Consider the following 16,383-nt stretch of genomic DNA (forward strand, 5'->3'; position numbering starts at 1 on the left):
TATATATAAAGAAAAACCAAGGAAGGCACTCGGATGTCTGCAAAAGATAGGGAGAAAACCACGAGTGTGCGCGGAAGCCAAGGCTATAGGAGCTACGAGTATACAGTAGAACGTTGAACCAACTCTCCTTTATGGAAGTGAAGTGGGCATACAGAATATAAATAGAAGGAAAAGGAGAAAAATGACTGACCAGAGCGTTTCGAGTTATTGCAGTTAGATACAAAAATGTAAAATAAATAATTAAAAAAGAAAATTTGCCTTTCTCATTGCTAAGTCGATGTCACCAATAAAACTCTTCGAGCGATCTTCATGGTTAAGTAGTTCCCAGGTCTGTTTGTATACGCCACTCGTAGCGCTCTGAAAAGAAGATGAAAAACTTTATTGATTTACCTCATATATGAAACTGAGGACAGTCATCTTGTTCGTGTATATTTTGGTCTGATTGACCCGTCTTTTGCTTTTTATGTGTCAAATCTCTGCTTCAGTGATAAAGACCTGAATGACATTTTTTAAATAGAAACTGGAATGAGTACTTTTTTTTGTTCATTAGAATTTTTAAAGTAAGTAGAAGTTTTGGTCAACACTGAAATGATTACATTTTTAAAATAAATTATAATGAGTAAATTTTTTTATATCAAAATTGAAATAGCTAAATTCCCTTAATACAAACTGGAACGAATAAAATTGTTTATAAGAATCGAAATGTGTACATTCATTTTTTCAAAAAAATCGTAATGAGTACATCTTTAACAAGAAACTGAGATGGGTACATTTGATTTATAAAGATTAAAATGAATTTTTTTTTGTTAACAAAGCTCAGTATACAGACTATCACAGTATCAATCAAAGTTTAGAGGTCATTTACACTCAGCATGCTGGTGAAGTAAGTGTATCTTAGTTTAGCCAGACCACTGAGCTGATGAACAGCTCTCCTAGCGCTGGCCCAAAGGATAAGATTTTTATTTGCGTGGCTAGGAACCAATTGGTTACTTAGCAATGGGACCTACAGCCTATTGTGGGAACCGAACCACATTATATCGTGAAATGAATTTGCAATCACCAGAAATAAATTCCTCTGGGTCCGCATTGGCGGCAGCTGGGAGCGAACTCGGGCTACCAGATTGATAGGCGAGTGCGCTGGTAAAAATGGTTTATACACCAGGAGCCTTTATAAAGAAAGAGAGAGAGAATAAAGGAATATCAACAAAGCCATGGATGAGCGAATAACACAGGAGATGCCAGGTACTTAAAGAATTGAGGTGCGTTGAGGTATGTCACAGTGGCGTGGTTGGTATGGTCTTTATCTGCCACTTCGGTGGCCGCAAGTTCGATTCTCGGGTTCCATTGAGGGATCAGAGATGTGTATGTCTGGTGACAGACGTTCACTCTCGACGTGGTTCGGAAGTCACGTAAAGCCGTTGGTCCCGTTGCTGAATAACCACTGGTTCCATGCAACGTAAAAACACCTTACAAACAATGATCGCCAATTGCTTTGCTCTTTTGACACATTAAGGTTGAATTCCCTAGTTTGCTAATAGTGGCATTATTGAGTTGTTTCCAAATTTAGGTAATTTTTCCACGCTTAAAATAGGCCTACAATATACTGTTACTGAATGCTGATTCCAAATATGCATTATTTTGATCAGTAAAAAACCATTTTTATAATGGTCTTTCTTAAAATTCAGGAAATTTTTCATTTTATTATTTTCTCACATTGTCTTGAGTAAACAAACCAAGTATGGGCAAAGAAACTGCCAAGACGAATTACTGGAGAAAGATCTTGACAACACAGAGGTTGATGATAGGCTTACCCAACTGGTGACTGCTAACCACTTCTAGGGAATGCCCTCGTAGAGGGGTAGCGCCGTCAGTGCACCTCACAGGGTGTGTTGTAGGCATTACTAAAGGCTTTTTGCAGCATCCCTTCAATGGCCCTTTTACTGTACCTCCATTCATATTCGCTTTCTTCCATCTCGCTAGCCACCCTCTCCTACCTACCTACTCTCAGTTTCCTCTCCAGCGCTGAATGACCTCCTCGCAGGTCCTACAGTGCTTGGCTTTGGCCCAAACTCTATACTCCATAACATTTAATTCTAAGGAAGGTGTACCTTGAAGATTCCTTCGTAACTGCTGCCTCCCAGGATACCTATCGTGAAGCCTCCCTTGGTGGCTCTCGCCAGGTCTTCCAAGGAGTCGATGGTATTCTCGTAACTGGGGACGGCCAGGACAGCCGTTAGCACTCCTGAGTACAGTGCTGCAAGCGAGAGGGAGCGTAAATATATCGTATATATATATATATATATATATATATATATATATATATGTATATATATATGTATATATATATATATATATATATATATATATATCCTATATACATATCTATATATATATGTATGTATATATATATGTATATATATATATATATATATATATATATATATATATATATCCTACATACGTATACATACATAGATATGTATATATATATATATATATATATATATATATATATATATATATATATTATTAATTAATCCAACCAAATTGTTAAGTACTTTGACCTAAGTTTACTGTTGCTGTCTAATCGCTAGCGTGTTAGTTCATTCATTTTTTAAATATATTTTTTATCTATTTGTTAATCAACCAATCTTTTTTTTTCTTTTTCATTAAACCAGAGCTCATATTTCTGTATTTCCCTTTACCTCCTCCTCTTACTTCATCCTCGTGACGTCCATAATAATATTCCATGGAAGCCTGATTTGAAATTCAAGATTCCAAGGAATATTATTATGGTCTTCATTGAAGCAAGAGGAAGTAAAGGGGGATGCAGAAAGAAGAGATCTGGCTTCATCAAAAAGAAAAAAAATAGATTGATAAGTTAATAAATAGGTAAAAATGTATTAAAAACATTCACGAACTAGCATGCTAGCGATTAGACAATGGCTCCGGTGGTGGGCTTCTTCCATATGAGTAGGGTTTCTCATCTTGTGAATAATAATAATAATAATAATAATAATAATAATAATAATAATAATAATAATATAATAATAATAATTCACTGGAAGCATGAATTTTAAATCAATGGCCCCTTTGCTGGGTTTGTTCCATGTGAATAGGGTACATCTTCTGGATAATAATAATAATAGGAATAATAATAATACTGGTTTTATTTGAAAATAATGGCTATTTCAGCCGCATTTATTGAAGTTTCTCTATTCTTCTTATTACTGACTTTTCTTAAGTACTCAAGATGGCTATTAAAACGCCAAATGGGGGATTCATGTCAAAAACGTGGTATTTTTTTAAATTGAATGTATAAACACACACACACACACACACACACACACACACACACACACACACACATATATATATATATATATATATATATATATATATATATATATATATATGTGTGTGTGTGTGTGTGTGTGTGTGTGTGTGTGTGTATTCAATTTGACAAATACTACGTCTTTTACATGAGTCCCCCATTTAGAGTTTTGATAGCCAACCTGAGTACAGAAGAAAATTCAGTAATAAGAAGTATAGAGAAACTTGTATACAAAATAAATGCTGCTGAAATAGCCTTAATTTTCAATAAAAACCCGTATTATTATTATTATTAACATTATTATTATTCAGAAGATGTACACTATTCATATGGAAGAAGCCCAATACCAGGGACCATTGACCTACGTTTATAGTTGCTGTTTAATCGCTAGCATGTTGGTTCGTGGATTTTCTAAATATATTTTTACAAAATGTATTTAGAAAATACATTTTGAAACGGATGAAATAGCCATTATTTTCAATAAAACCTGTGTTAATGAAGTACTTCTTCCAGCAAATAATAATAATAATAATAATAATAATAACGAAAACGGCGCTTAAAATTACCATAGAAAACGAGGCAGGAGACGAACCAAATGAAGAGGAAAAACCTTTCGGCCCAATACTGGGAGCAAATGTAGTTGCCCTGAGAGACGAGGCTTCGGAACATGTTGAACACGTACCACTGTAGGTTCGAACTCGGGTTGGGCTTGTGGTCGTTCTCCTCCTCCCCCTCCTCCCCCCGTCCGAGGAGAGTCTGTATCGCGACGGAGATGACGTATATGACCGGCCCGATGACGAGGACAGTGACGACGAGGGACATCCACACCTGTTCCCCAGAGGCGTTTCGGTCATTCGGGTCTGAACTAGATGATGATCGCCCACAAGGGGGTTGAGGGGGGGCGGGGGTGGCGGTTTCCGGACAATGGCGGACTTAAGGTGGGCGTCACCTGGTCATGTGCTCCCACAACCCCCCATGGATATGAATAATATAACATCGTTCTCTTTCAAGAAGTCGTTATTGGTAGCAGAAATTTGCTTAATCAATGATTATTTCAACAAATGCACAACAACAAAAGCCATAACAACAACTATTACTGTGTGTATATATGCATATGTGTGTGCCTACATATATAGGTATTGATATATAAGTACTGTATGTGTGTACATGTTACACACACACACACACACACACACACACACACACATATATATATATATATATATATATATATATATATATATATATATTACTCTTGCCAGTTTTATAATGTGGCAAAAAATTGTTAAAAACCCTCTAGAACTAATAGTGAAAAAAAATGAATAAAACCTGCCATATATATATATATATATATATATATATATATATATATATATATATATATATATATATATATATATAATATATTAATCTTGCCAGTTTGAAAATAGGACAAAAAATTGCTAAAAGGCCTCTAGAACCCATAGTGAAAAAGAAGGACATGAATAAAACCTGCTATGAATGATTATTACCTGAAGTTGAAACGGGCTGAGAACAGCGAGGGCTCTGTTCTTCTCCTTGGGGAACCTCGAGTACAACAGAGATCTAGTTTGAAAGTAGGAACAAGTGAAGTCAGCGACCCTTTCTCGCTCGTCTGTGAAGAAATCCTATTTATAAACGAGTGAAAAATGTGGGCTGCGTTGTTGGCATCTATATCGTTGCCAGAAGCACTATTATGGCTAACTTTAATCTTACATAAAATGCAAACTACTGAAGCTAGAGGGCTACAGTTTGGCATGTTTAATGATTGGAGGGTGCATGATCAACATTCCAGTTTGCAGCCCTCTAGCCTCAGTAGTCTTTAAGATCTGAGCTGAGGGCGGACGGACAGACAAATAGCCATCTCAGTAGAAAAAGAAAAAGAAAAAGGAAGTCAATGCACAATTTCCTTTTAATGTCCCTTTTCCGCAGTCCAGGTTGGTTTGTCGAAACAGAAGACTAATATTCTTTTTTATTAAAGTTAACGACTCTAAGATGTCCCAGGTCCAACGCTGCTCATGTGTTTGATTTGAAATCACGAAGAAATAAAAAACGTGATGATTACACAAACAAAGTTACAGGAAGGAAAATTGAAACACTGGAGATGCTAAGTACTTTCGTCTTATTACCAAGACATGGTCACAGCAACTATAGATAGACAGAAGCAAGGGCACAGATATAAATGGTGGGTACAAACCATTTATATAGGCCCTTGCTTCTGAATATCTATAGTTGCTCTGACCCTGTCTTGGTAATAAGACGAAAGTACTTAGCATCTCCAGTGTTTTAATATTCCTGCGTGGCTGTAACTTTGTTCATATATATATATATTATATATATATATATATATAATGATTAATATATATATAAATATATATATATATACTATATATTTATAAATAATAATATATATATATATATACATATACATATTATAATAATATATACATATATATATATATATATATATATTATATATATATATATACACACATATATATACGTGAAATGCGAGTATGACTCTGTATACTCCCCATTAGCTAGACCAACGTGATGAATTTGGTCATTTAACCCCTGCTGAGATTAAATTTGTCCAGTCTCCTTCCACAGAGAAACTCATAAAAACGTAAAGTATATCATCTAAAGAAATCAAATTCTTTCAGTTGACTAAAAAAACTTTATAAACATTCTTTGTTTTATCTATTTTTTAGTTTATCAATTTATTCTTTTGTTTTCTCATTCAACAAGTAAGATCTTCTTGTAATCTTTGGAAGCTTGAATTTCAAATTAATGACCCCTGCGGTGGGCTTGTTCCATATGAAGAGGGTTTTTAATTTTTGTTTCTTTTTATGTAGTGCAGGGCTCCGGGTTGCATCCTGCCTCCTTAGGAGTCTTATCACTTTTCTCACTACATGCGCCGTTTCCAGGGGCACACTCTTCTGCATGATTCCTGGAGCTACTTCGGCCTCTAGTTTTTCCAGGTTCCTTTTCAAGGATCTTGGGATCGTGCATACGAACACTAGGCAGGATCCCAAGATCCCTGAAAAGGAACCTGGAAAAACTAGATGGCGAAGTAGCTCCAGGAATTATGCAGAAGAGTGTGTGCTCCTATAAACAGCGCACACAGTGAGAAAAGTGATGGACTCCTAAGGAGGCAGGATGCAACCCGGAACCTCGCATCATAAAGGAAAAAAAAAACACCAAGTCGAATACGATGACTGTGAGAGACAAATAATAATAATAATAATAATAATAATAATAATAATAATAATAATAATAATAATAATAATAATAATAATAATAATATAATTCTTTGGAAGCTTAAGTTTCAAATCAGTGGCCTACCTGTTGGGGTAGGGCTTGTTCCATATGAATAGTGTTCAGCTTCTAAATAATAAGAATAATAATAATAATAATAATAATAATAATAATAATAATAATAATAATAATAATAATAATAATCGACTAAAATCCGCAATAAACCTTACCTGACATACCCAACCCGGTTATGCCCAATGTCACTTCTCTTCTGGCTACCATGCCAACGATACCGGTAATGGTCCCATTGGGCAGGAAAGAGCCCCACGCGTCGTCACGAGGAACGTATACCTTGTACCTGTTGAAGAAAAATTTCTATTTTATTTTATTGTAAATTTACGCCACCACAGGTTTTGCAAGCATCAACTGTTCTGAAATTAAAAGTGATATATATATATATATATATATATATATATATATATATATATATATATATATATATATATATATATATATGTGTGTGTGTGTGTGTGTGTGTGTGTGTGTGTGTGTGTATAACTTGCTCACATACATTTCAGTTGCAATTTTCAATAAATGGTATCCTGAAATAAAAGAACAAAAATACCGGACTGCTCATGCGCATGAATAATTAAGTTTTTTTTTTTAATTTTATATAATAGAATTGCAAGGAATTGCACATAAACGCGAATACCATTTTACAAAGAAAAATTCGTGCAACGATGATTTTGAAGACGGTGAAAGTGTACGTATATCTTAGTCTTACCAGACCACTGATCTAATTAACAGCTCTCCTAGGGCTGGCCCGAAGGAATAGATATTTTTTACGTGGCTAGGAACCAATTGGTTACTTAAGCAACGGGACCTACAGCTTATTGTTGGATCCGAACCACATCGAGAAATTAATTTCTGTCACCGGAAATAAATTTCTCTGATTTGTTCGGACCCTGAGATCGGCAGTCGATCACGTAACCCACCCGTCCAACGAGGAACTACGTAAAAATGTAAATTTTTTTTAGTTAATCTTTGACATTAGACAGAATGTTCGAGTGCCTTAGGTAATTGTTCGGTTACTGAGAATTTTTCTCATTATCATTTCATAATCATTATGACACTGAATCTATAATTATACTTTAGTATGTAAATAAAAGCAAACAACGAACTTTGACAATCTTTACATCTAATTTTATTATCAGTTTTATGTACACAGAATATTTTCAGAACATATTTAGAGTCAATTTAGGACTAATGGTGCAATTTAGGACTGATGGTGAGTGTGAAATGCTGATAATTGTGACAGAAAATTTTAAAAGTCAATTTAATACTGATGGGGAATGTGAGATGGTGATAATTGTGACACAACATATTCAATGTCAATTTAGGACTGATGGTGAATGTGAGATACTGATAATTGTGAATAGTTTGTGACGCCATCGTCGAAATCCACGAGAACTTACGTGAAATTCAGAGACGAACTCAGCGCTTTCAGCAGAGCGGTTTCCACGCCCTTAACGAGCTCCACGCTCCCGTCGGGATTCGTCCGCCCAATTTGCGTGGCCGGGAACATACTCTTCGCCGCCACCGTCAGCTGCCGCCCGCTGACACTGTAGTAGGGCGGTCTGGGCTGATCGCGCCGTGTCTCCAAGCGGACACGACCCTTTGTAGTAGTAGTACCTGGGCTGTTCCTCCTGAATCTGGGAAATCCAAACATTCGTATAATGACGCTGAAGCGAGAATATAACGTTATGGTCTAATGTTTATCATCACATCACATCATATACCTAACATTGGAGAAATATATCCACAGTTACGTACGGGTACGTATATTCAGGAATAGATCTCTGAGGTAGAGAGCTTTAGGGAATCTGTTCGATTCCCGTTTTCAGTACATGTACCTAAAAAATAAATCTGTACAGAGAGATTTCAGGAATCTGTTCGATTCCCGTTTTCAGTACATGCTTCTGAGAAATAAATCTATGCAGAGAGCTTTCGGGAATCTCCTCGATTCCTGTTTTCAATATATGCATCTGAAAAATAAATCTGTGAAGAGATTTCAGGAATTGGTTCGATTCCAATTTTCAATACATATATTTAAAAGATAAATTTGTACAGAGAGCTTTCGGGAATCTGGTCGATACCCGTTTTCAATACATACATCTGAAAAGTAAATCTTTGCAGAGAGCTTTCGGGAATCTGTTTGATTCCCGTTTTCAATACATACATTTAAAAAAATGAATCTCTACAGAGAGCTTTCGGTAATCTGTTCGATTCCAGTTTTCAATACATGTATCTGAAAAATAAATGTGTACAGAGCTATCGGGAATCTGTTCAAATCTCGTTTTCAATCATTTAAAAGTAGGAACCGAACAGATTCCTGAAAGCTCTCTGCAGAGATTTATTTTTTAATATAATGTATCCATACATGATTGTGGATTTGCTTCGTTATTTCAAGACTCGTTATATTATGAGTATATATTTCAGTACCTAACATTGTTAAAGTCAAAACTCATTCCTTCTGACATGTTTCACTTTCAATTATTTGGCAATCCTACTTACCTCTTTGCAAATACATTATATAAATAATAAAGTCATATAATTCACAGTAATCAGCATCTCACATTCACCATCAGTCCTAAATTGACATTGAAAATGTTCCGTCACAATTATCAGCATTTTACATTCACCATCAGTTCTAAATTGACTTTGAAAATGGTCTGTCTACATAAAACTAATATATCACTTATATATGCAAAGATTTTCAAAACTTATTGTTTACTCCTATTTATTTCCTAAAGAAATATTTCAGTCACTGTTGTCATCATACTTTTCAAATGATAGTGAAAATGGTATCAGCATTTCACGTTCACTCATACTGAACTGCTTCTGAAAATATTCTGTGTATATAAAACTGATAATTAAATGAGATGTAAAGATTGTCAAAGTTCGTTGTTTACTTTTATTTACTAATGAAGTAAAATTATTATAGATTCACTATCATAATGATTATGAAATGATAATGAGAAAAATTCTCAGTAACAGAACTCATCACCTAAGGCACTCGAACATTCTGTCGAATGTCAAATATCAACTAAAACAATGACATCACACGGCACTGGAATCAAACGCTGGATTCCAAAAACCATCGCTCAGTTATGGCTCACCTCGTGACCCCATATTTGTCAACGGTCGGAAGGAAGGTCCTCACGGCCCCTTTCGGGTCCTTGGTGAAAATAATCACTTCGGTTCCTTCAGGCACGAGTGGTTCGAGAACCGCTTTAGTTGGTTCAGCAGCTCCACCTTCCAGAAACAAAAGCCAGATGACCAAATGGCACCTCAGGATTTCCTCTCTTACCTGGCGAAAGGAAATGAAAAACATTTTGGTTGATTTTCTAAATTCTTTTTTTTTTTTTTTAGGTCGTCAAGCCGAGCACTTTACGTAGACCAGCGGTTTCGCCAACCATTTCCAACTTCATAGGCCAATAAATGTATAATCTTAAATTTGCCGGACTGCTAATATGAATTTAAAACAAAAACGTCAATGCGTTTATTTGATAAGCATTTTATGTATACTACATTCCGATAAATTCATTCATATTTGTAATGTTTAATCTATGGGAAAAGTAAATCCACAATAGTATGTCTGCTTGATTTTGTTATTTAAAATACAAACAAAGCAGAAAGCTTTTGATGACCTGCACGGTCCTCCTTGTGAATCTGACTACCTATATCTACACAAAGTAACTATCCAAATCTTTGTTTTTTGACTAGTTTACAAATAGTGAGTTTAAAATATTGTTAGTTAGTTAAAGCTGTTTTTTTTTTGGTTAATGCTGGATCCAAATTTTTAATGTTAAATCGCCCTAAAATGCCAAATTTAGCATTAAAACTGCTAAATTGGCAACACTAGGGCTCTCTGTCTTCTGTGCAATTTGTATCAGCGTTGCATGTTGAGGCACAATTTTCCTTTAAACGAAAAGGACTGGATCTAAGTAAATAGAATCTGTAAAATCTTCTTTACCTTGACGAAAATCTTCACCGCGTCCACAGGTGTCTGTAGCAGGAGGAGGTAAGTTTTCATTGTGGACAGACTGAACAGTTGACTCAGGGTAGAGGAGTTTCCCTCGTACTTGAGACTCATGGTAGCGAAACTCTCCTGTGCTAGGGATTGCAAGGTCGCGTTCATCAGGTCTGTTGGTGAATGAGATACGCTTTTTATGTTTACACTAAGAGTGTCTCATTTTCAAAGGGATATATATATGTGTGTGTGTGTGTGTGTGTGTGTGTGTGTGTGTGCGTGTGTGTGTGTGTACAAAAATCTACTGGTCCAGACTTGTCGAATTCCTCACATTTTCTTCGGATGCATTTGTCAATTCAAGGTCTTACATCTAAATGCAAAAAAAAAAAAAAATAAATAAAAAATATGAATTAAGATTATATAAAGTATTCCCCGGCATCCGGGGAATACTTATATATATATATAGAACTATATATATATATATATATATATAATATATATATACACGTATATATGTAATAATTACATATATTAGATTTACAAGATCTGTAAATATAAACCCATGACCTGAGGTCATGGCATTAGGGAGGGTTTCTACGTGACCAAAGCAGACCTAGATTACGCTATGCGCTGTCTGCAGTAGCCTGATCTAGCTCAAAGCTTTGTCAACATTTTATGTTTATGATAACTTTGCACAACAACTTCCATGGAAGCGGTTGACCTGTTAACCTACGCCGGAAACTTGTAACTTCCGAGCCGGCGGACTACGTATGTTTTTTTATAATGAATTGCTGAGATAGCTAATGTTCCGCTATCGACGCGATGCTTTAGAATGGCAGTTCCACGCCAACCATCAAACATATCGGTCTTCCGACCGAGCTGCATCTCCTAGTTATGGAGTTACAGAATAAAGTTGTTATCTTGTTCAACTTGCCTGTTTGAATCATCTCCTTTAGTCAAGAAAGAACCACTCTACTAAAGATATCCAAGGGAGATGAGAGGAACCAAAAATACTTACGAATGACAGTCGTAAGGAGAACACAAAAAGTCTATCGCCAAGCGATAAGACTTAGATGTGGTGGCAGCGTATAACGAAGAACATAATTAACAAGACCCATATCAGCCGACCGAAGGTCTACAAGAACTAACTTCCACCTTCAGCATCAAACTAAACAGAGGAAACGGATCTTCAATCAACGCAACAGTTTATGAAGACGCAACTATGTCCTTCATCGAGAGGAATACAAGCATTTAACACCGACGTTTGAGCAACTGTTGTCACGTATCTTCGAGAATCTACACCGGACGAGAGCAGCATCGAACATCAACGGAAAGAAGAAAACAAACACAGGGAACATCACCCGATCACGAGCAAGGACGCAGAGTGTACAGCTAGACGCAGTAGTGCAAGGACGGAGGCTGTGACGTCATCAATCTTGGACTTGCACCGAGAGAAGACCGTGACGTCATCACGACTTCCGACGCGAGACTTCGACAGGAACTGAGACGTCATCCCATGTCAACAATCCTTCGCAATATAAATCTGGAGCTAAGTACCATTTTTATCTATTCAGGTCTTTTCCTCAGTGAAGTGTTGTTCATCAAGAGTCGATCATCCAGTATTCTGGGGGTGAGTTGTTCGCCATATTAATCTTCCTTCATTACAGAATCAATCTTCAACTACGAGTTCTCGCCCGCAGATTAATTTTTTTTCTCTTCTCGTTGTCATTAACCGTTTCTTGCAGGAATTCTCCGTATAATATTTTTATCATATTATCTGTATTTTTGTATCTTTTGGGGGATTCTCCATTATTATAACACACTTATACAGTACATTGCTTATGCGTTTTACGTAGTGGTCGAGTGTACTCTTATAGATATTTTGATAGGATTGCAAGGAATAGAAGTTTGATAAGAAAAAAAGTGACAAAAGTCGAAATGGCAACTACTCCGACTGGCAACCCCAATGTGGTGACTCTCGTTAGCGCGAGGTCAGCGATTGTCCCTTTTCAAGGTCGGGTCAATGGGTTCCTGCCTCAAAATGTTGAGGCATGGATCTCATCTGTAGACGCTCATTTAAATGCAAAAAGCATCACAGACCCAGCAGTACAATTACAGGAGGCCAAGAGCTTCATTGACTTTGCAAAAGGTGACGCAAGTGCGTATCTAAGGGGGGTTTCTTTCCAAGAGCGCTTACATGGGACGAGTTCAAAATTAGATTACGTGCCGTGTATGGAGGTGAAGAGGCTTTAGATGTAGTATTGGCATTGAGAAATATCCTTAACCAAGCCTCCATGATTCAGCTCAATGTTGTGAGCGGGGCGGACGCTAATTGCCGACCGGCTAAATGAATATCGGGATAGTTTAAGTAACTCCGGATGGGTTGCGGGTGATAAAATCAAAGTGAAAGATTTTATCCGTTTGATCTACCTGACGTCTATCACTGCAATGTTGCCTGAAGCGTTAGTACGGTGTTTTGATAAAAAATTGCAGCCCGACAGTACGGAATTAGATGTGTATAAACAAATCAAAAACACATGTCTAAATGTACCGACCTAGATCCTTCGCTCATTCAAGTTTTTGCAAAAAATGAGAACAAGCCACAACAAGTAAATGTGGTACATAATAATAATCAGGTTGCAGGGATGGTTTGTTATAACTGTAAACGACCAGGTCACATGATTTCAGACTGTCGGACGCGTTTTTGTTCAATACACAATAGTTCAACTCATTCATATAACCGTTGCTACTCGAGGAATCAACAGCAGAATGCTACAAAACACGCAACCAGTTGCCAGTGCAAATAAAAAGAAGGGTCCTCAGTACTATAAGAAGAAACAACCAAACGGAAATTCTGTACAACAGCAGAAACAAACAAATCGTGCTTCAGGTACCTCTGTTCCTGGGGCGTCTAGCCAGAACTCGCAAGGGCAAGCGAATTTTCAAGGTGTGATAAACAAAACGAATACCACGTAGTTCACTCCAAGGGGGGAGAGGGCGATGTTGGGTCATCAATATCAACATCTTTTGTATCAAATAATCAGTTTAATCATTTATCAGATCATTGTGAGACAATTGATTTTCCTATGAAACACACGGCCGAATCAAAAAAATCTGTGCAGGTTCCCGTAGATTTGCAACAAATTCATGCAATTATTAGTCAAGACGAGTTGCGACCAACCTTACATGCAGTAAATTTGGACCATAAGTCATTCACTTTGTTCTTGATTCTGGTAGTCCACGTAATATCATGGATTTAAGAACTCATCATTTACTCTTTTCAAATTTCCCTATAGAAAAGTCCGGAATAAGGCTCTCAGGCATTGGGAATAATGAATTAAATGTTGTGGGCGTAACTCATGTACAGTACAAGGTCGGTAAGCGCACGTTTGCTGATACCTTTGTCGTTGTACAAAACATTAATATGTATCCGCAGTAATTATCGGATACCCGTCTATGGGCACTCAAAATATTATCTTAGCACCTGCAAAACACGGCGTGTATATCAAAGGGAAATTCTATAGGTCTTCTAATACCCTAAAATCAGTTTTAGATAATAAAGAGACAGACAGAGTTGTCACTTACATTACGGAACCAATCACCTGTCTCATGAACCAAGAAAATAATACAGGCAACCCAACAGAACTCTCGCTCACCCGTAATATCAGCTTGCACGCAAACTCTCGAGCCTAACGTTAACTTCAAATATATTAGTGCGTGTAAGAGAACCTTGCCAGGATCTGAAACATTAATCCTTTCCGAAACTCTGAAAACACACGGATTATCCGTCACACAAGCCATTTATACCGTCGGCTCACAACAACAATGTAACATCGAAGTCTGTAATCATTTGAATACCACTTTAGTAATCCACAAAAATCAACAATATCTTGGATGCCGAAGTCTATAAACATCGCATTCTTACCGTAGCTGAGATAAATCACGCTCAATCAGTTGCGGATGAACCCCTTTTGCAATCTATAAAGAACAAAATCAATAAGGACATCAAGAAGAAGAAATTCAGCAGAAATTTTTGAATCTTTTAACTAAATATCATGATGTTTTTTCCACCACGGATGGAACCTTAGGAAAAACGGATGTCATCGAGCATCAAATAAGGCTCAAGGACAAACAGAAAGTAATCTATGTACCTTCGTACCGACTTCCTATGAAATTTCAGAATGAGATAACAGAGGAAGTAGGTAAAATGTTAAAAGAAGGAGTCATTAGGAAATCAAATAGCCCTTATAATTTTCCGTTAATAGTAGTACCGAAAAAAGATCGAACTTGGCGGATATGCGTAGATTTTCGTCGTTTAAATGAAGAAACAATCCCTGACAGATTCCCAGTACCATGTACCGATGATATCCTATCCTTACTAGGCCAGAATAAATATTTCACAAGCCTAGACTTACTAAAAGGATTTCATCAGATTCCGTTGGAACAAGAGAGTATCCCATACACTTGCCTTCAGCACAGCCAGGGGACATTATGAATTTTTGCGTATGCCTTTTGGTTTACGTTGTGCTCCTATAACTTTTACCCGTATGATAAACATCGTGTTTGGAGACTTGTTGGGAGATATCCTACATGCCTACATGGACGACCTAGTAATCTTTTCCAACACATTAGAAGAACATTTACGTAAATTGGAGTTAGTGCTACAAAGATTAAGGCAGCATAATTTAAGGGTAAAGATAAGTAAGTGTGAATTTTTAAAACAGAACTAGTCTATCTAGGTTTCACGGTTTCTAGTGAAGGTCTTAAAGTCGTCCATGATAAGGTGTCGGCTATCCGTAACTTTCCGATACCTACTAACGTCAAGGGAATACAGCAATTTTTAGGATGTAGCGGCTACTATCGCCGCTTCATACGCAACTACTCAATCATAGCCGCTCCCCTAACCGATCTTATAAAAAAGGGCGTAGATTTCGTATGGTCTGAAATTCATCAACAGGCGTTCGATAAATTGAAAGATGAACTGTGTAGTTCTCCTATCTTGAAATTTCCTGACTTCGGTAAGGAATTTTTCATAGCAACAGACGCCTCAGACCTAGGAGTAGGGGTGGGGTATTGCTTCAACAATATGATAAACAGTTTTTCCCTATAGCTTTTTATTCACGTAAACTGAGACCTTCCGAAAGTAAATATGCAGTAATAGACAAGGAAGGGCTCGCTATTGTTAATTCACTCTGCATTTTAATTCATAATATACGGTTTATCCCGTCAAAGTTCTCACTGATCATAAGCCCCACCTACCGACTTCTTTAAAGGCTTTAGTCACAGCCCCAAGCGAACTCGGTGGCACATGATCATTCGGGACTTTGGCGCGAGGATCGGGTATTTACTGGGAAAGCAAATATCATTGCTGACGCATTATCACGCAACCCCTCTTCATCTTGTACCGAGCCATTAGCTGAATTAATAGATATCTCAACCTCCACGCCCGTTGTTAAAACTATATCTGAACAGGAAGATCTGGGCTGGAGTGCTGAACTATTACGGACGGAACAAAGAAAAGTTCCGCAAATAGAAAAAATCATCATTGCGTTAAACGGAAATCCGAAGGAAAAGGAATACCTAAAGTATAAGCAGCAGAATTATATCCTACAGGACAATATCCTGTGTAGATCTGTGACGAGGAAAACCCGCAACACACCGCAGTTGAATAACAACCAGGTGGTGGTGCCTATCTCACTCATACCCACTGTCTTAAAGTGGTTGCATGAAAATCCACTGC

The sequence above is a fragment of the Macrobrachium nipponense genome, chromosome 17 (genome assembly GCF_015104395.2).
Source record: "Macrobrachium nipponense isolate FS-2020 chromosome 17, ASM1510439v2, whole genome shotgun sequence".
Classification (NCBI taxonomy): domain Eukaryota; kingdom Metazoa; phylum Arthropoda; class Malacostraca; order Decapoda; family Palaemonidae; genus Macrobrachium; species Macrobrachium nipponense.